Source organism: Panthera leo, chromosome B2 (assembly GCF_018350215.1).
Source record: "Panthera leo isolate Ple1 chromosome B2, P.leo_Ple1_pat1.1, whole genome shotgun sequence".
NCBI classification, from domain to species: Eukaryota; Metazoa; Chordata; class Mammalia; order Carnivora; family Felidae; genus Panthera; species Panthera leo.
Window position 1 is genome coordinate 116,791,523 of NC_056683.1, and position 19,309 is coordinate 116,810,831.

The 19,309-nt window shown below is 43.4% G+C and overlaps 1 protein-coding gene across 7 annotated transcripts in view; it reads left to right on the forward strand.

Moving 5' to 3' along the window:
• The first annotated feature begins 1,625 nt into the window (after positions 1 to 1,625).
• The window catches only part of L3MBTL3 (L3MBTL histone methyl-lysine binding protein 3), a 129,332-nt gene continuing 111,648 nt past the window's right edge, over positions 1,626 to 19,309 (forward strand). For 3 of the 7 annotated variants that reach the window (XM_042939796.1, XM_042939801.1, XM_042939803.1), the window contains exons 1-2: positions 1,626 to 1,739; positions 5,324 to 5,389. The gene's annotated coding sequence lies outside the window, so the exon portion shown is untranslated. Of the gene's footprint in view, positions 1,740 to 3,349; positions 3,391 to 3,582; positions 3,770 to 5,323; positions 5,390 to 19,309 lie in introns of those variants that run through there. The other 4 variants (XM_042939802.1, XM_042939799.1, XM_042939797.1 and 1 more) reach the window with 4 other exon arrangements.

Sequence of the window (19,309 nt, forward strand, 5' to 3'; positions counted from 1 at the left end):
CATAGTTCATGGCCTTTTTTCCCTGCTCCTCCTATAGTCTGCCTTTGGCCATTTCACTGCTTATTATTCAAGGGCTAGGGAGAAACGGAGAGAAGCTGAAATTCAGATCAGTTAATTAGGCTGTTTGGGAGCAGCCCTGAAAAGGGTTGGATGTGGTGGGTGAAATCAATAGTTAACTGGCGGTCTGAGATTATCTATAGCTCTCACTAACCCAGCCCGCTGCACTTCACACCCCTAAACCAAGGACTGCCCAACGTATGAAGCATATTTTATAAGCTCATTTTCACTTCCTGGGTTTGTTCCTTTGTTCTTGAGTACATGGCAAGCCACATGTCCTGATTTTTAGTTTGGAGAATTTAGTCACTATACTAACGGAAGAATCTGTGGGGTGGTCAGTTTCTCTAGGGTAATTTCATGGTCCTAAAGAAAGAAATTAACAGTTTATTTTCTGAAACTGGTTCAAGGAACATTCCTGAAGTAAGAAAATTCAATCAAGAAATAATATTACTTACATTTTGAGGAAGGATTTTTAATACAGCATTTCCATCTGTGATATATTTAAATTCTAGGCCTCAGGCAGCAATTTTGGGGAAAGGCCTCCTTTACCTTTTACGAGATGCAAAATAAATAGTCCACTCTGAGGGGTGGAGCCTTTCCCTCACTTTCCCACCCGTGCAAAATGTAAGACTTGCCTCTGCCATTCTTGAAATCACACGTGATACTCTTTCCCCCCCTCAAACCGCAAACTGTTATTGACATGAAAATGGCTATCACAACTTCAATTACTCAAATTGTTTTGCAATACTTGTGTCTGGTAGAAGAGGGGCATGGTGAGCTGGCCGAAAGGAGGCCTGCAGTCAATAAGTGGAAGGCCGTCAATACTGAAAAACAATACTCTCCCTTGATCTAGTTTTGACGCCTTAACAAAGGCAGGTTTTGCTATTTAGGACGACTCAGCCATCTTGACGAAGGGGTACGCGAAAAGGGTAAGTCCTCCATGGGTTTATTGCCAGGGTACGGTAACACTGCCTTCTAAGTTGATGAACCAATTCCAAGATATTTCACAACAGAGGCCTAACATGTTGAAGCTATCAATAAAGACCAGCACTTCAGGAACCGAAAGATCAAGCAAGTTTTGCACACACACACTTTCCTATGCATGCTTCCAGTCCCCAAATAGGGGGAGGTTCCACCGCATAAAAGCTTCAAACTTTATTTCTTATTTTTCATGACCTGTAGCATGCATGTAAGCCTTTGGGTAGTGTTTGTATAAGACTAAGGCCCACTCTTTAATGGCCGAATGAATACATGTACAGTGCGTGCTGGATTAGCTGCTCTGAGAATTGCCTTAAAAAAAAAAAAAAAAAGTAAAGTGAAAAATAGACAAAGAAATCTATAACCTGAGCAGTCTTTCATATTTGCTTTGACTGCTCCTGAACCAGCTCTGAGCCGGGGACAAGGATATTGAAAAGATGCACCTGAAACAGTATCTGCGGGCAGCTGCATTTGCCAACCGGCTTTATTGCTGCTTTCCAGCGGCGAAGGCGCAGCAGCAGTAACAGGGAAACCAGAGCGAGCCTCCCCGGCAGCGGCGGCGGCGGCGGCGGCGGCGGCACCAGCGCAGTTTCCCCTCTCCCCAGCCCTGACTCTACGCGCACATGCGCACTGCGCCCGCAGCCCTGGACCATTTGTCAGGACTACTCGTGAGACGGAGAAAAAAAAAAAGAGAAAATTTGGGGGTAAGAAGCGGTTGATCGGATCTAATCTCTAATTAATCAGAAGATTTGTCCGTGCCAAAGCCATTCATTTATTTTTCTGGGTGCGGATGAAAGTTAAGAGACCTATAGAGAGAAGGAAGCGCACCCTCGTCTTGTGAAACAGATCAGGGGAGGGGAAAGGACAGAAGGGGTTTCTCCCCCACTTCTCTGCGCCTCTGGGAAAGAGGAGAAAACTTAATCCCGGGGAAAAAAGTGGGCAAGTGACTCGGAAACGGCTGGAGGGGGAGTCTCTGGGCATCTCACTCTCAAGTAGTGAGTGCGAGTGTGAAAGAGGAACAAAAGAGAGAGAAAAGAGAAAGGAAAAAATGGGGGGAGGAGAGACTTGTATTTTTTTCTTTGCGCGCACACGGGGAAGGGTGTGGGGGGCCGTGCGGAAGGGAGCCGGGGCGAGGCGGCCGCGTCGGGCTCTCGCCGGCGCGCAGGCGGCGGGATGCGTGTGGGCCCCCTCCCCCGCGCCCCCCGAGCTTGTCACTTTGGTCGCTTTCATGACACCGGGCGCGGGGTGGGGGAGCGCGGCGGCGCCGGGCTCCGCCGGGGTGCGTGCCCGAGTGGGCGCCGCGGAGCTGCAGCCCCGGGCGGCGAGCGCGGCCGCCGAGGCTGGGGCGGGAGAAGGGGGGGGAGGTTGCCGGCCGGGGGGGGGGGGCGCGGGGGCGGCCGGGGCGGCGGATCGGTGCGGCGGGAGGCGCGAGCCCCGCGCGCCGCCCCTGCGGCCCCCTCCGCCCGTGTGGCCTTTGTGCCGGGCGCGCACCGGAGAGCGAGCGAGTGAGCGAGCGAGCGCGAGAAGTACAAGTACGGGAGACCGAGGCAGTGGGAAAAGAGGCCGGGCCACTTTCTCCCCGCTCGGGCTGCGGAGAATGGACTGGTTGAATGTGCAGGCGCGTCTCCCCGGCGTGTGCAGTGTGTGTGCGCGGCGGAAAGGCCTCCCCGACTCCCACCGCGCACACGCACACTCACACGCACGCACACACTCGCGGACCCGCGGCGGGGCTCGGCGGCCGAGAGTTTGCGTTTTCTTCCTCGCCGCCTCCCCCTTCCCGACCGACTGTGTGAGAATTTCATATAGATCAGCTCCAATTTCCGCCATTTTGGGAAAGTTGCACAAAAATAAACCCTCCGGTTTATTTCTGCCCGAGGCAGGAAAGTGCTTCGGGAAGCAAGGCGGCGCGGGCCCGCCGCGGCCGTCCGCGCGGGGGAGGGCGCGGGCCGCGGGCCGGGCCGGGAGCCCGCGCCGTCGCGGCGTTCGCCCCGCTCCGTGCCGAGCCGCGCCGGCCGGGGTGCGGACGCGGGCGTGTGTCGGGAGGCGGCGGCGGTAGCGGCGGGCGGCGGCGGCCGCGCCGGGGCGGGGTGGGGGGAGGCGCGGGGCTGCTTTTCCTGCAACTTGTTTACGCCGCCCTTATATTGGGGGGACACGGAGGGGTCCGGGGCGGGCCGCCGCCCGCCTCGCGCCGCGTGCGTGTGCCGTTCCGGAATAATGGGTTTTGCACACTCGCGTCCTGGGCCCGGCGGGCCGTCCTCGCGCCGCGGCGGCCGGGCGGGGGGGAAGTAGAGGCCGGCGGGGGTGGGGATCGGGAAGCGCAGGAGCCGAGGCATCCGCCGCGCGCCCCGCGAGCTGGTGTGTGGTGGGGGGGGGGGGGGGAGGAGAGGGAGGAAAACTTGGGAGCCCTGGAGGCGGTTGGGGGGGGCACGGTGGTACGGGCGGGGGGGAGGACGCAACTTTTGTGCTGGTGGTAAAACTTTAATTACCTTTAAAGAAAAAGGCCTTTTGATTACCTCCTCTCTCCACCCCCCCCCCCCTTTCTGGTCAAAGCATGGCCCACAGTGCGACCGTGAGAGAAAGTTTAAAAGCAGGCGGTTTCCTCCCCGCCTTCTCCGCGGAGGGGTGGGGGTGTCTGTTTGTCCGTCTGCGCTCGGAGAGAGGTGGGGGTAACGAGCCGCTCTCCGGGGTCGCGAAGACCGTGGCCCTTACCCCACCCTTCCACGGGGAGACGAAGGTAAACGTCGCTTCAGTTTCCCTCCTCCCCGCCTTCCCCACCCCCCCGCTTCCTTTTCCTCCCCCTCCCCGCCGATTTTTTGAGGGGACCCAAAAAACGGAGTCTCTTTCCTTATGCAACTTCCTCGGGCGCTGTGAGCACAGCCCTTCCCCCTCCCTTGCATCCCTTGGCCCGCTCCTTTCCCACCTCGGGTCCACCGCCAGAAAAATGCATTATAAATCATGCAAAGTCCACGGAAACAAAAATAGATTTTTTTTTAATTGTTCTAAGTTTAAGTTAAGGGAAACTGAGATGAGAAATAAGATTTTGGGCGGGGGGGTGGGGGGTGACGGCTGGGGCGAGTGCGTCGAATTTTAATTTTGATTTTCCTGGAGCGTTGTTTGTGATATCTTTATTGGTTTTGGGAGCCCGAGAGTCTCTCTACTGGCAAGTCGGTCGCGTGGATTTTTGCGCAAGTTTTTAGAAAAACACTGACTCGAGTAGAGCATTTCTCCGGAAAGTTTCAAGTGCAGCAAAATAGCGAACATGCAAAACTGGCCAAGGGGAGACCTCTAGTGGTTAAACGCTTCTTTAAGTTCGGAAGGCCGAGAGCAAAGTTTGGCCTTTGCTTGTAGCTACGTAGTCCGTTCAGACGTGGAAGTAATTAGACGACCTGAGCGAGCAGCCAGATGTGTGTGAATGGATGCCGGTCAGAAATAGAAGGTTTTAGTATTGGAGAGCAGATAAGTTCTGACGACCCAGACCCGGTGACTCGGATCCCTATTTGTTTATATGGGAAAAACACTTTGCTGTTATCTGTGATTTGAGATGGGTCTATAAACTGGGTTAGAAACAATTGTTTGTTTTTATATATTTATCCTTGCCTTTACCTTCGATCAACTTTTCATCAGGAGTCACAGCGGGTCGTTTCATTTTGAATATTAATAAAAATGCAAAGTGTTTACAACTGTGAAAAAAATTTAAAAGTCCTTTGGTTGAAATTTGTCTTTTATATAAACTGATCGTTTTATTTGCCAATAAATAGAATTAAAGGCTGGTATTTAGTTTTTTAGCCGTGCAGTTTCATATAGTCACAAAATAAATAGTATCTTTTAGTTCTAAGAGTGTAATTTTGTTTCACTAAGATCTTATTTCAGAATACTTTGTATAAGTTGTGATTTAAATATTTACATATATGGGAAAAAACTGCTTACATAATATCTATTCATTTGCGAATGTGTGTTGTACAGAGTAACTTCAATTTTAAACACAAAGGCACTGAGAGAAATTAAAGTTGAATTAAATGGTCCCTGTAACTTTCACCTGTGGGCGGTACAGTGGGGGAAAACTTTAGTTTAGCAATTTAGGATAAGGGTATAATACGAATGATAAAACCCACTTCATCTCATCCAGAACTATTTCGTTTTTAGTATACTGAATGGTATTGTGTGCAATTATGCAATAAGTCAGCGATTCAAAAATTAAACGTGTTAATTGTGGATGTGAAGTCGTCTTTTTTTACGACAGTGTATTGATTTTACTTTTCCTCTCTTTAAATTAATGCTGGACCTTTAGGAGAAGTCTTGGGGGTGGACAGCAATCCCAAAGACCACCAGACAGTTATTTCTTCACTGCCACTAGGTAAGATTTGCTTGTTAAACAAATTGCTTGGTATACTTGGCAGCTGTTAAAAGCTGCAGTTGGGGGTCAGGAAGGAGAACGTGGAACAGGGTTGGCAAGAAGATATCATTTTGTGGGGGCTGCTTTGAATGCATGAAAGTCTTGACATTAAGTGTGATGAGGCTCAAATAAAACATTACGAAAAGTTGAGATTGTCCTGGATTATTTTTGGACAGGCCCTTTTACTAGACTCTTAATTTGCATCTCAATTGTACCTGTTTTCTACGGCAAGTAAATAGTTTTCTTCTTTGGAATTGAAAAAATGGGAAAACTAGAAGCAAGCACTTGTAATTTAATGTAACTGTTATCACACAGTGACACAGAAGATTCTGGAACTTGTTAAAATTTTGTCGGTGAAATTTACAGTGAGAGCTTTGGGGCATTTAAGTAATTTAACTTCGGTGGCTCAAATCCAACATGGGCCGACTTGTGCCAGATGTCACGTCAAAGGTTTGTAGTGACTTTCCAGCATGTTAGCACAGACATGTCAACTTTTGGACATACCTCTGCAAAGAATATAGCTGTTGTCTAATAAATAAGATCTCTTTGGTAATTTTGGAGGGTGCTGGTTTGTCTCCAGTCATGCAGGGCCTGCTTTCAGGACAAAGGTTGTCCTCAGGCAAAAGGGTCAGTCCTCGTAAATAAAGCATCAAAGTATGTTCACGCTACTCTACTGCTTTCTTCTATTTATACTCTTTTTTTTTTTTTTAAATTTTAATTGTAGATAGAACACGTGCAAGCGGGGGGAGGGGGGGCAGAGGGAGAGAAAGAGGGAGAGAGAGAATCTTAAGTAGGATCCATGCTCAGTGCCGAGCCGACGTGGGGCTCTATCTCAAGACCGTGGGACCATGACCTGAGCTGCAACTGAGAGTCAGATGCTCAACCGACTGAGTTACCCAGATGCCCCTGTTTCTACTTTTTGTTTTCTTTCCTCCTCTTAATTTTTTCCTTTCCTTTTTTTGCTTCTTTTCATTCTGTTTCTCTATCTTAAGTAATAAAGGAGTCACTGATTCTTGTTTGGCAAAAACAGCACAGAAGCAGTTAGCCTTACTTTTTATGAGTAGGACTAATAACCCTCATTGGACTACCTTATAACCAGGATAGGCATGATCTAGATGTCAAAACGGAATAATTACTGATGTAAAAATGATCATTAACAGGAATTTATTGTCATTTTCTGCTTGTGGATAGTCTTGAACGGCGTAATTAGCAAAACAAGTAGTTGGGGTCCGTGTATATGATGCAGTAGAGACAGCGAGGCAGGAACAACCCCAAGAAGATCATGTAGACAGAAGTAGAGGGCAAGCAGAGTAAAAGGTGTTTCCTAGGATGGTGAGTTCAGGCACGCTGAGTGGAAGACAGTGACAGTTTTTCTTCATTTGGGGAGTCATTGTGGCTGTGGATAGAGTGGTAGAGTGGGAATCAGAAGACGAGTTAGCCTCTAAGTGTATCGCGTTATGTAAGTCACTTTACCTCTTCCAGCCTAGATTTCCCCATCTGGAAAAAGGGAGCAGGAGTGCTTGTCTTGCTTTCTTTGTTGAAAGGAGAAAATAAAATAAGGGTTTGAGAACTACAAAGAGTTATTCAAATGTTTGGTAGTCGTATTACCATTTTACCTTAGTCAGGCTTTGTGAAGGGCAGGAAGGAGGTTGTCAAGGGCAGAACAGAGTGATTTAATTCCTAGCTAAAATTATTAGGTTCGTTGCTGGTGTATATATTATATGGACTTGTCACAGTATTTCCAGGGGATATTTCTTTTCTTTAGGAAAAAGGTAGTTTATCTTTAATAGCGTCGGCTCATTGCAGGAAGGGACCGTGTTTTAATATGGTGCTGAATATAAACTGAAATTTATTTATCCCAATCTAGTCATTTAATAGGTAGGAGTAAGTGAAATAAATCAAATTTAAAATGATGCCTAATTGTGGAAATGGGAGGGTGGTGATAGAAGAAGGGTTGGTGTGAAGGGAATTCGTGTGCTGTAATTAATATTTTAGTTGCATGAATCTGCTGGGAAATGGAGATGAGAAAATAGGTAACTGGGGTAGGGAGGATTTACATGCTAGAGGTGGGAAAATGGGTCCTGCACGTGACTGTGGATTTAGGGAAAGGTCCTCACAGGGCTTCCCTTTACCCCACTTATGTTTTCCAGACCCCTTTGCCACTTTATTCTAATTATAACCAACTATTATCTAGATAGGAAAAAAAAGTCACAATGACTCTCTGTCATTATTCTAAACTTGCTGATAGTGAACTTGACAAACCCTGACAAGTTTTTGTTGGTTGTAGTTCATCTTTCTTCTCTTGTAGACTCTCCAATCAATGTTCTAAGAATCCAAAAACAATACTGTTGGAGAGAAGAAATAGGTGTCCTGTTGAATTAGTCCTTGAATAATTGAGGATTGATTCTTGAATAATTTCCACTGGTTTGTTTGGTAGTTTATTTCTAAGAAATATATATTTCAACCAAGGTTCTTTGTAGCAGATAGGGTTAGGATGGGAAATTTTTAATAGAATTTGCTTCGTGTGGTGTGGGACAAGTGTACCCTTGGAGTCCTAAGGGTGGGTGTCCTTAGTGATCCCTCTAGCAGTGTTTCTACTAGTTAACCAATTTTTAGTGAGCTCTTAAAGTGCTGAACACCAAAAGACTAGGTCTTTGCCCATGAGTTCCCTAGATCCTAACCCCTAAGAATTGACTGGGCTCAATTCTAAGCTCTGTTAATAAGAGTATAGCAGCTGCACTTGGTACCAGTAGGAAAAAACAAGGGACCCAGCACTCTTGGGAACCAGCGAGTCTGGAAACAAGATTCCTGGGTTTACTGATGCAGGACAGTGCCATATAATTGTATATACATGGCACAATACAGCTCATCCTTTCTTGAGTGAGATCCTTTAAAATGACAAAGCATGGAAGAGACCGTCTGCTCCAGTATGTTTGTATCCTTTTCATGCATATTAGGCTGATCGCCTTTGTTATTTCCTACTGAAATTCAGGGCATCTGTAGAAGATATATTTTGTAAAGGACTTCATTACCCAGTGGGAATATTTTCAGGTTTTTTTTTTTTTTTTAACTAAGTTAAATTATTTCACTGACACTTGAGGATATGAGTAAATAGTGGCCGACTATGAACTAGCTTGTACTGATCGTAGCAATAGCTATGCAACAAGGGGAGGAAAGCAAAACACCAGGAAAGGTACCCTTGCAATGTAACTGAGTTGGATTGATGAAGTCAAATGGAGAAAGACGTTTAAAAACTCCCCATTTACGAGACAGGGTGCTTGGGGGGAAAGAACAAGGATGTTTGAGAAGAACTTAAGCGAAATTGGTTGATCTTGGCTGAGAGAACTTCTCGCGAGTCTTGGTTTCTTCCTCAGAAGTGGACCTAGAATTGGTGACTTGAACAGTGATTGGAAGAATTACTTGTGTATTATACATAGTAGCAAAATGCTTACTTTATTATTATTTCTGTAAGGATTCTGTGTCCGTCAACTAATATTTATTAAGCACCTATTTTTTAGAAGTCTCAGGTAGGGAGTGCTTCACATAATCAACACGTAGAACAGAGTTGAGTGAACGAATGGGTTAGGGCTGTAAAGAAAGCAGCAGTCCTTGGCCTCAGCATGTTCATAAATCTGGTTGAGGAGAGAACCCACACACGTACAGTGATGAACAAAACAAAGCTGTGGTTGAGTGGGAAAGGTCGAGGTGAACATGGTAAGTACTGTGGTAGTACCACTGGGTGTAGTGTCCAACCTGTTGCTGAGGGAAGGACCTGGGAGGGAGGGTGTTGGCTGCAAAACAGTGTCAGGTGTTGGTATGTTAGGTGTAATTGTATGTTGAGTGCCTTTTGAATGTCAAGCATTGAACTGGGCACTTTTTATATTCATTCATTCATTCATTCATGCATCCAACAAATACTGAGTGCCTTCTGTCTGCCCAGGTACTGTTCTAGGCACTGAGTACTGTCTAATATTTTCACAAACTTTGAGCGTTTGGTATTATTATTTCACTTTTGGAGCAATCTGGTGCTCAGAGATATTCAGTAACTTGTCTAAGTTCATAACATGCAGTTTGAAAGGGGTGGAGCCGTGGAAAATGATACTGGTTTATGATTGTTTTGTTAAGGTTTCCAATTTTCAAAAAAGCAATTCTTTGAATATTTTTAAGAAAACACATTTCCAGATTAATGTATTTGCTCTTACACATTTGTTTACTAAGATAAGCAATAGCAAACAGGTATCACAATAAATAATGGGGAGAGAACTCTATCTCTTTCCTTTTCCCTTTTTCTTTTTCTTTTTTAAACCAAGCATTGAGAAAAAGACCAATTATTGAGTTGTACTGAAAAGAACACCTTGGCCTAGCTCATGGCCTTGAAATGATCACAAACTGTTAAGAAAACATAACTCAGATTAGGTTGAGAATTACTGGGCTTATTTATAAAGAGGTTCACTTGTTCTTTGTAGGAAGAGATGGGATGAGGCAGCAGGGTTAGTTCTGAAAAAATGTAGATCAATCAGTCAATAGAATGGGACCTACGTTTTTTAAAGTGAACTTGAAAGATGATGGGATTTACTCAGAAGGCAGGATTGTAGAAGGAAGGAAGAAAATTTAATTGAGGGAGAGAGCAATTGGTGGTGAGAAACTTGGGGCAGGGCTGAATGTAGCGTACTGGAATCAAAATTAAAAAAAAACAAAACAGGAAATATGACTAATAATATATTCAACAACAGTGCTATGGTTACTGTTCTACTCCTTAACCAGAAGAGTATGCTCATGTTTGCCAAATGAAGTGAAGAGTCTCTATTTATTCATTGGCTAGTTCTGTGTTGCAACGGGAGTCAGATAGTATCTCCAGTGTGTGAGTTACGGTCCATCAGGCAGAGCTTTAGTCTGACTTAGAAGGCTATCCCTGCATGCATTCATGATAGGGTAATGGACTGCTTCTCCTCTAACGAAGCTCTATCAGCCTTTAATTTTTTTTAAATTTGTTTTTTTAATGTTTATTTATTTTTGAGACAGAGAGAGACAGGGCATGAACGGGGGAGGGTCAGAGAGAGAGGGAGACACAGAATCCAAAGCAGGCTCCAGGCTCTGAGCTGTCAGCACAGAGCCCAAGGTGGGGCTCGAACTCACAGACCGTGAGATCATGACCTGAGCCGAAGTCAGAAGCTCAACCGACTGAGCCACCCAGGTGCCCCCACCCTTTAAATTTTTTTGAGCATTTACTGCATGCCAGGCTGTTTTAAGATTGGACAGTAGCTTTACGTTATGTGTAATTTTGCAGAATTAAACTACTTCGGTAGGAGAACATTTTGAGTAGGATTGTTCAGGCACCAAAATCATTCGATCATTTCCCCCCCATCTGTTACACTGACTGAACCCTGAACTCTGAATTGAAATTCCTAAGAGGTCGGTCTGGTCAGGTGGTTGAGATCCACTTTGTGTTCCTGTTAGCTAGATTTGAGGCCTAGCTGTTCAGTCTGTTGGTAAGGAGTTTAGCTACCAATGGTTATCAACATAAACCTGTAGACTTGACTTCTGAGAAAGAAATAAAATCTGGTCACAGCTACTTTATTAGATACAAAAGAGAAATCAAGTGTAAATCTTAATTTTAGCTCTGTGTTCTATAAAAAATACGAAGCAGAGTAAGAAAAAAGAAGGTACTACTTTTAGCGTTTAAAAAATTATGAAATGAAATAAGAGAAAAGAACAAGATACTACTTTTAGTTTTTCTTTTTTGAGTTCATGCGTATTTTGCATAACCATGGACATATCTGTGTCAGACAGGTTCTTGTTCTTTTTATGCCCTTTGAGTCCCTTTAATGGGTGTAAAATTTGTATTATGACCCTATTAGTGTAGTGATGTTGATGATATGATAGCACTTGTCAGGATGTTTTTGCCTCAAACTGAGATATCTTCTACTCTGTACATTGAAAATGAACTTACCAATAAAAGCATTTGATGAGAGTGTGTTAAATATGCCATAGGCCTGTTAATGTCAGTTTGTGATTTCGTTTTCTATGTACATTTTTTTTTCTTGAAAGGCATTTTTCATTTTCTGTTCCTCCTTTAGAGGAAGTAAGTAGGTTAGGCCACAGAATCTCAAATAATTCATCCTTCTTACAGTAACAAGCGGGAAGGCAGGAAGTTGAGATTTTTGTCAAGTTTGCTTTCAGTGACTACCCCTTTGCATATAATCTTCATGGCAGAAAAGGTAGCCAATCAGATAAACCATGGCTGCATTCATAGGGTCTTTCTCATTAAAACATGACCAGGACATACAGGTTTTGAGAAAATATCAGTAAGAAGGAACCATCCTAATAACCAGTTTCACGTTTGAAGGAAGCATAGATCAGGCATCTACTATAGAAGGATAGATGTGGGCAGAAGACCCAGATTCTCGAGGATTTGTTCTTGATGGTACAGAGATTTCGTTTCTCACATTGAAATGATCTAGAGTTTTGCCTGCCTCAAATCTATGAACTTGGGCCCTGGGGGCAAAATTTCACATCTCTCCACAAAGGATCTCAATTCCAGGATGTGTGCAATTCAGAGTTCTTATCAGGCGGGTGAGTAGGGATATCAAAGCTGGTGTCTGTCATGCTTGATTTGAAAGGAAAATGTTTCTTTGTAGCAATATGTGTTTGTTGAGAGATGCTTCAAGTGTGAGTTTAGATTTTTCTCTTATCCTTATTGAATAATCCTGTTTAAGAGGTTTGAATTTAACTTCTTTTGATGTGTTCTCCACTGACACTTAAATAAGGAGAGTTTCTTGGAGCAGTAATGTTACGCTTCTGCCAAAGAGATAAATAAATACTTAGCAGCATAGCTGTTAGTTAGAATTTCACCGGAGAATATGAGATAGATGGACAAATACAGATCTTTTTTCTGATTTCCCCTGTCCCAAATTTCCACCCACAACTAGTCTGTTGCATTTTCCCCTTCTCTTTTTATTCATTCATTTGATAAATTTCATTGATACCTACAGTGGATATTCATAAGGCATAAGGAAATGAATAAAGCAAGGTCTCTTTCTTCCAAAGCCTCCTCTCAGTAGATCATCATGATACAGTGTAACAAGGATTGTGATTGGGGTATAGATTCTCTCTTCCCAGTCCCACTTCTGGTATGTCCCTTACACATACTCCAGTACTTGTACAGAGAGAGACTCATTCTAGTCTCCTTTTGGTGGTGGTGGTGGTGGGGGGAATTGGGGAGGTGAAATCCCATCTCTAGTTTTCATCTCTCTTTCTCCTCCCAGCCTTTTGCAGGTCCTGGAACCGCAGTTGATATGTGAGGAAGCTTTTATACTTCCTCGGCAAAAATATCCTTAAGGTTGCCAATGGCCTACTCTTGGGTCGTTATTCGGAGATTATGTTCTTCTTATGTTTTTTGGTTGTTAAAATGTTCTTTCCTTTATAAGAGTGTGGCAGAACTAATAGTTACTGACCTTGTGTCAGTTTCCCAGATTCATTTGGAAATTGTACATGTCCATGAAATCCAGAGCCTTGCCATTGTTCTTAACCTCCCATTTTACTTTACCTTCACCTCTGGACTCCTGAGAAATCAAGTAGGGCGTGGTGGTGCAAAGGTCTTGGTCCTTGCAGTTATCATTCCTCTGTGCTGGTATGCTTTAGATATTGGGTGAACTGGTACTTGGAGGGAATATGGACACTGGAGAGCAATTTGTTTTCTTTTCTTCAGAAAACCACAGTTCTGTGTGTTGAGTGTCTGCCATGTGCAAAACACTCCCAGCATGCATAATTTAATTTAATTTAATTTAACTTTATTTTATTTTTTTAATGTTTGTCTATTTATTTTGCGAGAGAGAGAGCATGCGCAAGCAGAGAGGAAGAGAGGAAGGGAGAGAAAGAATCCCAAGGGGGTTCCGCACTATCAGCGCAGAGCCCTATGCGGGGCTCAGTATCATAAACCACGAGATCATGACCTGAGCTGAAATCAAGAGCCGGACGCTCAACCAGCTGAACCACCCAGCTGTTCCTACTTAGCGTGCATGATTTGGAAAAAAGTTTTTACATCTCTGTAAAGTAGCTCTTCCCATTCCATTTTATAGATGAAGGGGCCGAAGCCTCAGGAGAGGTGAGGTACCCTACCCAGGAATATGCAGTAATTTGTAAATTGTGAAGCCAGGATTCAAACATGGGTACTCTGGCTCCAGAACCCGTGCTTGCCAGCCTAGATTGGCTTCTGTGTTGACTGAAATACAACATACTGGGCACTGTGGTATAGTCTGAGGGACACTGTCTTAGGAGATAAAAGTTTGTTTCTAGGCTGGGTGACTTCAGTTTTCTTGTCTGGAAAATGTAATCCGTCTTAAGAGGTAGTTGTGAGGGTCAGATCGGTTGGTATTCTTGAGATCCTTTAAAATGACAAAGCATGGAAGAGACCAGCTGCTCCAGTGTGTCTCTACCCCCTTCGTGCACATTAGGCTGCTGGCCTTTGTCTGATTACCCCTTTGTAGCCTTGTATTTGTGAGTATGTGCGTTCTCCCCTTGCAGGCTGTGTACCTGTCTCATGTCACGAAGGTACAGGCCATCGGAGAGTGAATCAGAAAACTGTAGACAGGCCTTAGGAGTCAGAGGCCGTATCTTTCTCAGAATCACTTTCTCCAGCCTCGACTTCAAGGGCTACAAGTCCTGAGGGCATTCCCCCGTTGTAGATACTATGAATCTCAATACTCGGATGCCGGTTGGGAACTAGGTCAGAAGGTGGCATCTGTAGTGGAATCTAACCTAAAGATGAATACATTTTTATCCTGTAAAACACTACCTACTTTCATGTCATTTCCTGAATTTATTTTCCATCACGCAGCATTTTCCCAAAGGTCGGACGCAGGGGGGTGGGAGGGCTCCATGGAATTCGATGTTCTGTGATAATAGAGTCACAAGGCCAAGTGACTGTGGAACGCTTTGCCGCGCTGCTGCTGAGGTACTCTGTACGTCTCCTGGAGACCCTGAGGGGATCCCACATCTCTTCCAACAAAAAACTTGTTATCACAGGGCAGGAATCAATGGTCTCCTAAAAGTTGTGTTTTGAGGGACAGACTGGGGTACGTTGCCCTAGCCTTTCATCAAGTTTTGTTTCAAAGCCTTAGCCTGGCCTGCAGTGTGTAGTCAGACCAGCCTGGTAGCAGGGAGAGCCTGGCCTTCAGGCCCAACCCCCTCTGCTCATGGCGGATCCTTCTCCATCATTTCAGAGGTATTGTTCTGTTAACAAAGGTAATAGTCACGGGAAACAAAAGCAAAAATAAACTATTGGGACTACATATAAAAAGCTTTTACAAAGAAAGGAAACCATTAACAAAACAAAAAGACATCCTACTGAATGGGAGAAGATATTTGTAGATGATATATCCAATAAGGGATATCCAAAGTATAGAAAGAATTTCTACAACTCAACAACAAAAAAATCCCAATCTGATTAAAAAACGGGCAGAGGACTTGACTAGACTTTTTTCCAAAGCGGACATGCAGATGGCCATCAGACAAATGAAATATGCTTGACATCACTAATCATTCAGGAAATGCAAATCAAAACCACAATGAGATAGCACCTCTTACCAGTCAGAATAGCTAGTATAACAAAGACAAGAAATAGCATGTAGTGTAAAGGGAACCCTCATGCATCGTAGGTGGGAATGCATTTTGATGCCGCCACTGTGGAAAATAGTAATGGAACTCCTCAAAAAATTAAAAATAGAAATACCATATGTCCAGTAATTCTACCAGGTATTTACCCAAAGAAAACAAAAACACTAATTTGAAAAGATAACATACACCCCTGTGTTTATTGCAGCCTTATTTATAATAGCCACGATACGGAAACAACCCAAGTGTCCATCCATAGATGAATGGATAAAGAAGATGTGGTATATATACGGTGGAATATTACCCAGCCAAAAAAAAAAAAAAAAAAAAAAAAAGAATGAGACGTTGTCATTAGTGACAACACGGATGGACCCAGAGCATATAATGCTAAGTAAAACAGGTCAGACAGAGAGAAACAAATACCACATGATTTCACTTGTATGTGGAATCTAAAAACAAATGAACAAATAAAAAAACAGTCTTGTACAAATAGAGAGCAGAATGCTGGTTGTCTAAGGGGAGGACGGTGAGGGGATGGGCAAAATAGATGAAAGGCATTAAAAGGTTAAAAAAAAAGCTAGTACTCTTTTCTGGAGCTATGTAAATATGAGATATTATTATTAACAATAAAATACCTACTTTGATGTAGTGATCTTGAATCTTGTGATGCAGATTTTGAGTAAGTGCTCTACCGTAAGAGCTAGTATAGAAATAAAATTCAATGAAAGAAACGAAATTCTAGCTTTTTTTAAGGTCACTTGAGCAGCTTTCATGAACTCAAATAATTGTTAAACCAGATAATTATAATAAAAAGCCAACAGTTTATTGATTGGTAGGCAGTATGCTAAGGTATTACCTGATGTATCTCGTGGAATCCCCACCCGTGCCCACTTCAGAAAGGCTGCTCCATTCCCCACACTTTATAGGTGGGGGAATTGAGACTTCCAGAGATGAACTGCTCAGAAGCTACCCTTAGGTAATTACCAGATTTTGCCAAGTGAAAGGAAGCGGAGGAAGGGAGGGAAGTGATTGAGGAAAGGCTGAGGGATAGAAGGGGGGACTGGTGAGAAGATGGCAGGTGTTAAGGATGATCCATGACGTATTTGATGAGCACCTGTGAAAGGGTGACGAGGAGCTGGGTAGGTGGGGTTAGGGAGGCTCAAAGCAGTTTCCTAAGCCGCATTAAGAAGGCGTGTAGCAGTGGAGAGCAGCTTTTTAGGTGATGTTACCGAATAATGATATTAGGACTTTTTGTAGGTCACAGTGTGCCAGATAGAGCATTTGGTTAGCGACTGATGACTTCTACAAAGTAAACAAAAAGCCAGCTTCAGTTGATGGTATGAAAATGGGCATCTTAGCAGCAAGGCGTTAGATGGACTTTTCTCACCGGTACACGTTGCTCTGTATCTCTTTGCTGTGTTTCTCCTGCATAGTTTGCATTTTTGTTTGGTTCGCGGTAATGATTTTAGGGTTAACATTCCTGACTCTTTACAGAAGATAGGTTGCTCTGTTAACCCAAACTGATCAACACCAGGTGCTGATATCTCGGTTCTGTCATCTGACAGAATTTTAATCCGATTCTGCTTTTGAGGTGATGTTTATCCTCATAAGCACTTCCAGTTCATAGCCATATCATCTCTACGCCTTATTTTTGAAAAATGTGCCTATTAACTATAAGGCTACAAAATACAACCCTAAAAAAAGCAACTGTAGCATTATTGAAACAATTTAACTGCTTTTAGTGAACATTAGCTAGCCATTCTTCTAGAAATAATATTTTGAAACTGTGGTTTGAGCAGGAATGGCCTGGCTATAGGTAGCTGCCTTTCTTCATAATCTTTATTTCCCACCTTATCTGCCGATTGAGACTTTTGGTTTATAGGCAGTGCCCACTCTTTCAGTTTATTTTGAGCATCCTAGATTGGGTGGCTTATCTCTCAGGACTGTTAATCTTGTCTTCATCTCAGCCCCAGGTAGGTTCATCACCTTGCCGGTGCTGTAGGAGCTCAGCACTGGGGGAGTCCAAGCCCCTCACTCAGAGCCACCGCCTTATCCACTCAGGGCAGAGATGAATGAAGGGATTGTATGAAGGGGGGATTATGAAGGACACACAAACTCTGTTTATCTCTTGTCAAAATAAGATAAGGGTAGATTCTTGACGTCTGTGAAGAATACATCCCAAGGCAATCGCCAATTCCCAAATTGAAAGAAATCATTGTAACATACAATTCCTTCCTTCAGATTGCAAAAGTATAACTGAAAAATGTAAATGATCTCTCTAGACCTGAACTACTTATCTTGCTTGATGAGCAATTTTTGTACTGTCTGGAGCACTTATTGAAACAAATTCACACATCTTTTCTACTTACTTCCTTTTGGAGCATTTGGTAGTTTTGTTCACACAATGTGTCTGAGTCATCATTACATTTGACATTTCAGTCTTTAATTTATCTGAAACTTCTATTTTGTGGCTAGGGCCTATCACTTTCATAAACATTTCCATACGCCCCTCATTCTGTCATCAACACTAGAATCAACTAGCAGTTAATTGTGTTTGTTTCATTTCTTAACAAGAAACAGAGTTTTATCTCTTTATTCACGGTGGCCGTAGTGTAAGACTGAGGGCTGTGAGTAAGGGCCTACCTGGACCTTGGCTGACCCAGGGGCTTGTCCTCGTCCCTCAGCTTTATGCATGTCTCATTCAGAATTGTGGCTTTGCAAAATGACAAATTACTAAATGTCATGGGAACTTCAGATGCTACTCCGGAATGGTAGAAACCATAAATAGTCTGTGAATGCCAGGAATCTACTGTATACTTCTGATACCTGAATTGTAGAGAAGCAAACCCTATCCTTCCTCTTCTCATCCATCTGTAGAGCTGGTGCATTTGCATATATCGTTAAATACCTGCTATTTAAATTACCCAAGAGCTTTGGGGAAGTTGACTTCCCTTAGTGACTTCTGTGCTAAAGCTTCTGTTGTTGGCAGCAATAACAAGCTAACTATTTTCATGGGAAGACATGCCTTTTATTACGTGGACTATGCTCAATAAACCTGGAAAAGGATTTTAAAACATTTTTTTCATTAATTTATTTCTTTTAAAAAACATTTAAACAGTCAATAGGTGTGAAAGGATGTCCAGACAGTTTCCTCCCATGACAGGCTTTTCAGCAAAGTATTGCTCCTTCCTGGAGGCAGCCACTGTTAGCAGTTTTTGAGGAATCCTTACAGAGAAAACGTATGCGTATACGAGTAATACACACACGTATATATACGCGCATCTATATACACGTATATGTATGTATGTACACACACACACACACACACACACACACACACACACACACATACCTCCCCTTTTGTTTTATAGAAATGGTAGGAGTGCCCGGGTGGCTCACTTAGTTAAGCGTCTGATTTGATTTTGGCTCACGTCATGATCTTGTGGTTCGTGAGATCGAGCCCGGCATCAGGCTCTGTGCTGAAAGTACAGAGCCTGCTTGGGACTCTCTCTCTCTCTCCCTCCCTCTCTCTCTCTCTGCCCTTTCCCCAAAGTACATGCACATGCACTGTCTCTCTCACTCACTCTCTTGTTCTCTCTTTCTCTTTCTCTCTCATTCTCTCTCTCTCTTTCTCTTTCATTCTCTCTCTCAAAATAAACTTAAAGAAAAAAAGAAATGGTAGCACACAGTTTTTATACCTTGCACAAAATTAGAGTATTAGTAGTGTCATGGAGCTTTTTCTGTATCAGAATGTAAAGAGCTTCCTCACTGTTTTTTCTAATGGCATTATATACTGTATTGATGTACCACAGTTGTCCTTAATCGATGGACTTTTGGATTGTTTTCCAGTTATTTTAACATTACAAACAGACCCATGTGAGTATCTATAGAATAAATTTCTGTGAGTAGAACTACTGAATTGGAGGATATGTTCTTGGAAATTGATCTCCAGAGAGGTTGTTTTAATTTATAATGCCACTATCAATACATGAGGGGGCCTGGTTCCCCATATTCTCGTAACAGAATTTTTGAAAATATTAACTAATCTCCTCACTGCCTGATGTTTCTTGCAAACTAGTGTTATATGGTAGGCTGAGAATTCCAGAGACTGAGGAAGTTCATCCATTAGATACAGTGTCCCAAGGGAAAGGCAAGTTGCACAGCTTTGGTTTGGAGACAAGGAATCCTGCAGGAGAAAGATACAGAAGGTAATTCTGAGTACAGTGTTGCATGTCATTTAATCTGTCTTCCAGCCCTTTTGTTGGAGGC